At 50.0% G+C, this 8,970-nt stretch overlaps 1 long non-coding RNA gene across 1 annotated transcript; it reads left to right on the top strand.

The window, feature by feature from the left end:
• Positions 1–2,005: 2,005 nt before the first annotated feature.
• On the top strand, positions 2,006–4,329 carry LOC130163715 (uncharacterized). The gene is made up of 3 exons (XR_008826509.1): positions 2,006–2,318; positions 3,937–3,982; positions 4,176–4,329. It is a non-coding gene; the product is annotated as an uncharacterized LOC130163715 (long non-coding RNA).
• The last annotated feature ends 4,641 nt before the right edge of the window (positions 4,330–8,970 follow it).

Raw genomic sequence — 8,970 nt, forward strand, 5'->3', positions numbered from 1 at the left:
TGGACAATTTTTAGTTTCTAATTAACATTTAATAATTAACAGAAAGAAACACACTGTAAAGTTAGACAATATTAAAGTAACACAATGTAAATTAATAAAATGTAGTGTCACCTAGTAACAGTAAAAACAAGTCAGTAATAAAGTTAAATAACTGCAGAGAAAAAGCAACATAAAGGAACTCACAACACCGACTAATGTAAAAGTAATAAAAACATAATGTAAGAAAATATAAAGAAACAAAAGGAAAATTAACCCGACATAAAGTAAAGTGATGTAATCCAGTGAAAATTCATGTCATGTTAAAGAGTGCTGCTTGAACTAACGTGACAACGTAAAGTAACGCAAGGTAAAGTAACGCAAGGTAAAGTAACGCAGCGTAAAGTAACGCAAGGTAAAGTAACGCAAGGTAAAGTAACGCAAGGTAAAGTAACGCAGCGTAAAGTAACGCAGCGTAAAGTAACGCAGCGTAAAGTAACGCAACGTAAAGTAACGCAACGTAAAGTAACGCAGCGTAAAGTAACGCAACGTAAAGTAACGCAACGTAAAGTAACGCAGCGTAAAGTAACGCAACGTAAAGTAACGCAGCGTAAAGTAACGCAGCGTAAAGTAACGCAGCGTAAAGTAACGCAGCGTAAAGTAACGCAAGGTAAAGTAACGCAACGTAAACAACATGAAATAATGCGACTTCTAGTCCAGAGCAAACTGAAACTTCCTGTTCCTGCAGAATCAAAGTTAAAGTTTGGTTTAATAATGAAGTAGAAAATGTGGATGACATCACACACTGGCTCAGCTAATCTCTGTTAACAGTGAAAACATGAAACATGAGAGTGTCAGTGGAGTGGCTGGAATCAGAGGGAGAGGATGATGATAATGATGATGAAGCTGAGATTTAAAAATAACTGGATGATCTCAGGTGTGACAGACACACACACCTGAGGCCTCAGAGATGAAGGTGAAGCTGATGATGTCAACATGAACTCACATCTATCCACAGTCTGTGTAAGGACATAATGTGTTTCAATACATGAGTCACATGATCTCTGCTCTTCACAGCTGCTTCAACTGCAGATCTACAGAGAGCAGCTAAGACCAGTGCTGCATTATGGGAAATGTTGACAAATGACAAAGGAGGACGAGAAACACCTTAACGCACCATTAGCTCTGGTCTCTGTTCATTGATGCAGGAGTAAATCTTCTGCAGACTGTCTCTTGTTGGGGGGGGGGGGTCGTCCTCTGAAGAAGGGAGAGTCTCAGAGACACGTCTTTCACTGAATGGACAAAGGACGAGTGTGTTTATGTGGACACCTGGGCTATATGTACTCACAGTGCACCTTGGTTGTCTAAGTCTGGGTTTCCTGGTCTGGGTTTCCAATGAAATCCCCCCCCCCCCCCCCACTGGAGGCTCGAACAGTTCAGAACCAGACCCACACAGGAATCAGGATCAGGGTCTGAGACCCGACAGCCCAACATGTGTTTCAGCTTTAAGATTCACATGTTCATCAGAACGAACCTTGAACAGATGATGGTTCCAGCTGTGGTCGACAGCTGGATGACAGTAACTACGACAACGTCTTCATCCTGTCACTGACAGAGTTGCTGAGACAGAGGAAATGTACCCCCCCCCACCTCCCCTCCCCCGCTGATATGCAGAAAGTGAATTATCGTAGGTCATAAGCAGAAATCTATAAGCTGCAGTTGAGCCAACAAATGATCCCAGTTTGATTTCCTTGGGGGGGGGGGGGGGGGGGGTTCAGAGCGAGTGTCTGAACTGAATGTATTTAAATCACATCAACAGCTTTATCGTCCCTGAGTGAGGAAGATGATAAAAACACCAAGTGGCTGATGGGACTGGAGCCTGAGGCGCGAGCTGACAGAGAGCTGACCAAACACATCAGGCCTGTCATCATGTAAAACATCTGTAAACATCTGTCTCAACAGTTTCTCCTTGTCTCTGTGAAGACGAACTGGTTGTGGTTTCCTGGTTCAGGTCTGAAATAGGGCTGGAGCGACGCGTCGACGTCATCGATTACGTCGACGCAAAAAATACGTCGCGCAAAAACTGTGCGTCGATGCGTCGTTTGAAAACAAACAATGGCGGCAGCAAGTAGCGGCAGTATCGATACCAGCGAGTCAGTTGACGCTGATCAATGTAGAACACGAACTCGTAGTTCAAAGGTATCGGACTATTTTTCCGTAAAAGGACGCAGTTCTGTCTTTGTGTAACATGGAGATGGTTCATCATTCATCAGCACGACGGCGACGCACCAGCACATCAAAGGGCGGCAACCAGGCGCCGCTCGTGTCGATGATGAAACACTGTAAGTTTTCAACTTTTTACAATATCCACTTTTCTTTTCTTGTTTGGATGAAGGATTCGTCACATTTTATAACCATATTGTAACATTAAACATCATACCGTGCCATTCATCACTCCCACGTGCACACACAGACGCACACACACACACACACACACACACACACACACACACACAATATTCTTGAGTGAAAAGGCAGAGTGTATGTTCCTGTGAATGAACAGCACTTTATATTTTGTTAGTTAAAAAAGAAAACTGCTGCTGTTTATATTTGATTGATTTTATGATGATAACATTTTCTTGATTCTTGCACAACAAGAACGTGTTTTATTTATTGCAAGTATTTTATTTCATTTTATTTTTTGTTAAACGCTACCTCTGACGTCAGATTGCACTATTGTTTTCAATACTTGAATTTAATTTAGAATTTGGTAATTTTTGGTGAAATCAATAAAAATAGGTTGGAATGAAGAAATGTGTGTTTTTTCTTTGAGATACATAAATTAGCATATGTAAATTGCTATATAAGTCAAATAATGGGAAAATAATCGATAATCCAATCGAATCCAATTGAAAAAATGAATCGTTAGATTAATCGATGCATCGAAAAAATAATCGCTAGATTAATCGATTACAAAAATAATCGTTTTGCCCAGCCCTAGTCTGAAGGTTCATCCTCTGGAGAGAGTCACAGATCTACACCGTGACGCCGGCAGCTGTTGTCCTGTACACACTGTGCGTACATGAGATCCACCCACTGACAGTCTGAGTCTGGAATCAAGAGGAGAGCAGGAGATAAAGGAGGAGTCTGGAGCTTTGATGCCCAGTGTTGACACTGCAGATGTGCAGCACTGATGAACATCTGTCATGATATTTTTGATGCGGAGGCCGTTGTGTAAGAGTTAGATGTAACGTTCAGACGCAGAATGAACGGGGAGTCTGTAGATCTGGACTCTGTTGATCTGGACTCTGCAGATCTAGTCTCTGTAGATCTGGACTCTGCAGATCTGGACTCTGCAGATCTAGTCTCTATAGATCTGGACTCTGTCGATCTGGACTCTGCAGATCTAGTCTCTGTAGATCTGGACTCTGCAGATCTAGTCCAAGCAGATCTGGACTCTGTAGATCTAGTCTGTAGATCTGGATTCTGTAGATTTAGTCTCAGCAGATCTGGACTCTGCAGATCTGGACTCTGCAGATCTGGTCTCTGTAGATCTGGACACTGCAGATCTAGTCTCAGCAGATCTAGTCTCAGCAGATCTGGACTCTGTAGATCTGGACTCTGTAGATCTGCAGGACCAGGACTCTCACTGTGTGATTAATGAGAGAAATTCAAAGGTTTTAATCTTGTCTAAATAAAAATTTAGATAATAAAACGTAACTTAAAAAGACATGTAGAGACGCAGCAGGAAGTGAACCTTGTACTGTGGACGCTCCTCTTTGATCCTCGTTCCTCAGGTGAATCACATCTATCTGTTCTGACTCATTAACACTGGACTCCACCTGTTTGACCCTGTTCCCTGCGGCAGCTTCACCTTCATCGCTCTTCGCCCTCTCACCTGTCTGAGTGACAAATGTCCGACTGAGGAGAAAATAACATTTAAATCTAATATTTCCACAGGAGAAGGTCATGTGACCAGATGACAGAGTGATGGAGGAGGTCACAGGTGAGTTACCTGTGTGAGGAAGACTCTGTCTGATTCATGTTTGATTAGAGAGTTTGACATGATTTTTATTCTGATGACTTCTTAAAGCTGAGCTGAGTTCACCTCAGATATTTACCTGTATAATCAGGATGAAGATGATGATGATGGTTTGTCTTATTTGTCCCTGTCCTCCCCTCCTGTCATGTGACCTCAGCTCCATCAGGGACATGTCCTCCAGAGGTCTGACTGTCCTCAGCCAATCAGACGACAGGAGCAAACAGCTGATTGAGGAACAACGCAGCACAGAAGAATCCAGGTCAGACTAACTTTACATTACGACAGAAGCAGGAAACAGTCTGACTGGAGCTGTAAACCATGATTAATCTGACAGGTAATATTTGAAAATAAAAACCTTTCTAACTAGAAAACCGGAACCTGAGGATGATGAGTCCTGAGGTGATCAATATTCACGTTACTACAGTCGCTGATGTTTGTCAGCTCCATGGTGATCTTCGTTAGTACGACAACAACATTTCATTTACAGCAAAGTTCATTTATGTTATTTATTCATACAGCTGCAGAGTTCACCTGTGTACTGCTCACCTGTCTGCTTCCTGTATCTGTTGCTCAGACTTTAGAGACGTGTTGTTTGTCTTCAGACTGGATCTATAACTGAGATCTTCAGTGTGTAGTTGTGTAGTTGTGTGTGTAGTTGTGTAGTTGAGTAATTGTGTAGTTGTGTGTGTAGTTGAGTAATTGCGTGTGTAGTTGTGTAGTTGTGTGTGTAGTTGAGTAGTTGTGTAGTTGTGTGTATAGTTGTGTAGTTGTGTGTGTAGTTGAGTAGTTGTGTGTGTAGTTGAGTAGTTGTGTAATTGTGTAGTTGAGTAATTGTGTGTATAGTTGAGTACCTCAGTGAGTCTGTAAAGACTCGTAACAGCAGCATCAGTTCCTGATCCTGATTCCTGATGATTCTCTCCTCCTCTCTCCTCTCTGCTCCTCTCTGCTCCTCTCTGCTCCTCTCTCCTCCTCTCTCTCCTCCTCTCTCCTCCTCTCTGCTCCTCTCTCCTCCTCTCTCCTCCTCTCTGCTCCTCTCTGCTCCTCTCTCCTCCTCTCTCCTCCTCTCTCCTCCTCTCTCCTCCTCTCTGCTCCTCTCTGCTCCTCTCTCCTCCTCTCTCCTCCTCTCTCCTCCTCTCTCCTCTCTCTGCTCTCTCTGCTCCTCTTCCTCCTCTCTCCTCCTCTTCTCCTCCTCCTCCTCCTCTCTGCTCCTCTCTCCTCCTCTCTCCTCCTCTCTCCTCTCTGCTCCTCTCCTCCTCCTCTCTGCTCCTCCCTCCTCCTCTTTCCTCCTCTCTCCTCCTCTCTGCTCCTCTCTCCTCCTCTCTCCTCCTCTCTCCTCCTCCCTCCTCCTCTCTCCTCCTCTCTCCTCCTCTCTGCTCCTCTCTCCTCCTCTCTCCTCCTCCCTCCTCCTCTCTGCTCCTCTCTCCTCCTCTCTGCTCCTCTCTGCTCCTCTTTCCTCCTCTCTCCTCCTCTCTCCTCCTCTCTCCTCCTCTCTGCTCCTCTCTGCTCCTCTTCCTCCTCTCTCCTCCTCTCTCCTCCTCTCTCCTCTCTCTCTCCTCTCTCCTCTCCTCTCTGCTCCTCTCTGCTCCTCTTCCTCCTCTCTGCTCCTCTCTGCTCCTCTCTGCTCCTCTCTCCTCCTCTCTCCTCCTCTCTCCTCCTCTCTCCTCCTCTCTGCTCCTCTCTGCTCCTCTTCCTCCTCTCTCCTCCTCTCTCTCCTCCTCTCTCCTCCTCTCTGCTCCTCTCTCCTCCTCTCTCCTCCTCTCTCCTCTCTGCTCCTCTCTCCTCCTCTCTGCTCCTCCCTCCTCCTCTTTCCTCCTCTCTCCTCCTCTCTGCTCCTCTCTCCTCCTCTCTGCTCCTCTCTCCTCCTCCCTCCTCCTCTCTGCTCCTCTCTCCTCCTCTCTGCTCCTCTCTCCTCCTCTCTGCTCCTCTCTCCTCCTCTCTGCTCCTCTCTCCTCCTCTCTGCTCCTCCCTCCTCCTCTTTCCTCCTCTCTGCTCCTCTCTGCTCCTCTTCCTCCTCTCTCTCTCCTCTCTCTCTGCTCCTCTCTGCTCCTCTCTCCTCCTCTCTGCTCCTCTCTGCTCCTCTTCCTCCTCCTCTCCTCCTCTCTCCTCCTCTCTCCTCTCTGCTCCTCCCTCCTCCTCTTTCTCTCCTCTCTCTCTGCTCCTCTCTGCTCCTCTTCCTCCTCTCTCTGCTCCTCTCTGCTCCTCTCTGCTCCTCTCTCCTCCTCTCTGCTCCTCTCTCTCTCCTCTCTCTGCTCCTCCCTCCTCCTCTTCCTCCTCTCTGCTCCTCTCTGCTCCTCTCTCTGCTCCTCTCTGCTCTCCTCCCTCCTCCTCTTCCTCCTCTCTCCTCCTCTCTGCTCCTCTCTCCTCCTCTCTCCTCCTCTCTCCTCCTCTCTGCTCCTCTCTGCTCCTCTCTCCTCCTCTCTCCTCCTCTCTGCTCCTCTCTGCTCCTCTCTCCTCCTCTCTGCTCCTCCCTCCTCCTCTTCCTCCTCTCTCTCCTCCTCTCTGCTCCTCTCTCCTCCTCTCTGCTCCTCTCTCCTCCTCTCTGCTCCTCCCTCCTCCTCTTCCTCCTCTCCTCCTCTCTGCTCCTCTCTCTCCTCCTCTCTCCTCCTCTCTCCTCCTCTCTGCTCCTCTCTCCTCCTCTCTGCTCCTCTCTGCTCCTCTCTCCTCCTCTCTCCTCCTCTCTGCTCCTCTCTCCTCCTCTCTGCTCCTCTCTCCTCCTCTCTGCTCCTCTCTCCTCCTCTCTGCTCCTCTCTCCTCCTCTCTGCTCCTCCCTCCTCCTCTTTCCTCCTCTCTCCTCCTCTCTCCTCCTCTCTGCTCCTCTCTCCTCCTCTCTGCTCCTCTCTGCTCCTCTCTCCTCCTCTCTCCTCCTCCTCTCTGCTCCTCTCTGCTCCTCTCTGCTCCTCTCTCCTCCTCTCTGCTCCTCCTCTCCTCCTCCTCTTCCTCCTCTCTCCTCCCCTCTCTGCTCCTCTCTCCTCCTCTCTCCTCCTCTCTCCTCCTCTCTGCTCCTCTCTGCTCCTCTCTCCTCCTCTCTCCTCCTCTCTGCTCCTCTCTGCTCCTCTCTCCTCCTCTCTGCTCCTCCCTCCTCCTCTTTCCTCCTCTCTCCTCCTCTCTCTCTGCTCCTCTCTCCTCCTCTCTGCTCCTCTCTCCTCCTCTCTGCTCCTCCCTCCTCCTCTTTCCTCCTCTCTCCTCCTCTCTGCTCCTCTCTCCTCCTCTCTCCTCCTCTCTCCTCCTCTCTGCTCCTCTCTGCTCCTCTCTCCTCCTCTCTCCTCCTCTCTGCCCTCTCTGCTCCTCTCTCCTCCTCCTCTCTCCTCCTCTCTCCTCCTCTCTGCTCCTCTTTCCTCCTCTCTGCTCCTCTCTCCTCCTCTCTCCTCCTCTCTCCTCCTCTCTGCTCCTCTCTGCTCCTCTCTCCTCCTCTCTGCTCCTCTCTCCTCCTCTGTCCTCCTCTCTCCTCCTCTCTCCTCCTCTCTGCTCCTCTTTCCTCCTCTCTCCTCCTCTCTCTCCTCTCTGCTCCTCTTTCCTCCTCTCTCCTCCTCTTTCCTCCTCTCTCCTCCTCTCTCCTCCTCTCTGCTCCTCTCTCCTCCTCTCTGCTCCTCTTTCCTCCTCTCTCCTCTCTTCCTCCTCTCTGCTCCTCTCTCCTCCTCTCTCCTCCTCTCTCCTCCTCTCTCCTCCTCTCTGCTCCTCTCTCCTCCTCTCTCTCCTCTCTCTCCTCCTCTCCTCCTCTTTCCTCCTCTCTGCTCCTCTCTCCTCCTCTCTCCTCCTCTCTCCTCCTCTCTGCTCCTCTCTCCTCCTCTCTGCTCCTCTCTCCTCCTCTCTCCTCCTCTCTCCTCCTCTCTGCTCCTCTCTCCTCCTCTCTCCTCCTCTCTCCTCCTCTCTCCTCCTCTCTGCTCCTCTCTCCTCCTCTCTCCTCCTCTCTGCTCCTCTCTCCTCCTCTCTCCTCCTCTCTCCTCCTCTCTGCTCCTCTCTCCTCCTCTCTCCTCCTCTCTGCTCCTCTCTCCTCCTCTCTCCTCCTCTCTCCTCCTCTCTGCTCCTCTCTGCTCCTCTCTCCTCCTCTCTCCTCCTCTCTGCTCCTCTCTCCTCCTCTCTGCTCCTCTCTGCTCCTCTCTGCTCCTCTCTGCTCCTCTCTGCTCCTCTCTCCTCCTCTCTCCTCCTCTCTGCTCCTCTCTCCTCCTCTCTGCTCCTCTCTGCTCCTTCTCTCCTCCTCTGTCCTCCTCTCTCTCCTCTCTCCTCCTCTCTGCTCCTCTCTCCTCCTCTCTGCTCCTCTCTCCTCCTCTCTGCTCCTCTCTCTCCTCTCTGCTCCTCTCTCCTCCTCTCTCCTCCTCTCTGCTCCTCTCTCCTCCTCTCTCCTCCTCTCTCTTCTCTCTCTCCTCTCTGCTCCTCTCTGCTCCTCTCTCCTCCTCTCTGCTCTCTCTTCCTCTCTCTCTCCTCTCTGCTCCTCTCTCCTCCTCTCTGCTCCTCTCTCCTCCTCTCTGCTCCTCTTTCCTCCTCTCTCCTCCTCTCTCCTCCTCTCTGCTCCTCTCTCCTCCTCTCTCCTCCTCTCTCCTCCTCTCTGCTCCTCTCTGCTCCTCTCTCCTCCTCTCTCTCCTCTCTCTCCTCCTCTCCTCTCCTCCTCCTCTGCTCCTCTCTCTCTCCTCCTCTCTGCTCCTCTCTCCTCCTCTCTGCTCCTCTTTCCTCCTCTCTCCTCCTCCTCTCTCCTCCTCTCTGCTCCTCTCTCCTCCTCTCTCCTCCTCTCTCCTCCTCTCTCCTCCTCTCTGCTCCTCTCTCCTCCTCTCTCCTCCTCTCTCCTCCTCTCTCCTCCTCTTTCCTCCTCTCTGCCCTCTCTCCTCCTCTCTCCTCCTCTCTTCCTCCTCTCTGCTCCTCTCTCCTCCTCTCTGCTCCTCTCTCCTCCTCTCTGCTCCTCTCTCCTCCTCTCTGCTCCTCTCTCCTCCTCCTCTCCTCTCTCTCTCCTCCTCTCTGCT

Source organism: Seriola aureovittata, chromosome 22 (assembly GCF_021018895.1).
Source record: "Seriola aureovittata isolate HTS-2021-v1 ecotype China chromosome 22, ASM2101889v1, whole genome shotgun sequence".
Taxonomy (NCBI): Eukaryota; Metazoa; Chordata; class Actinopteri; order Carangiformes; family Carangidae; genus Seriola; species Seriola aureovittata.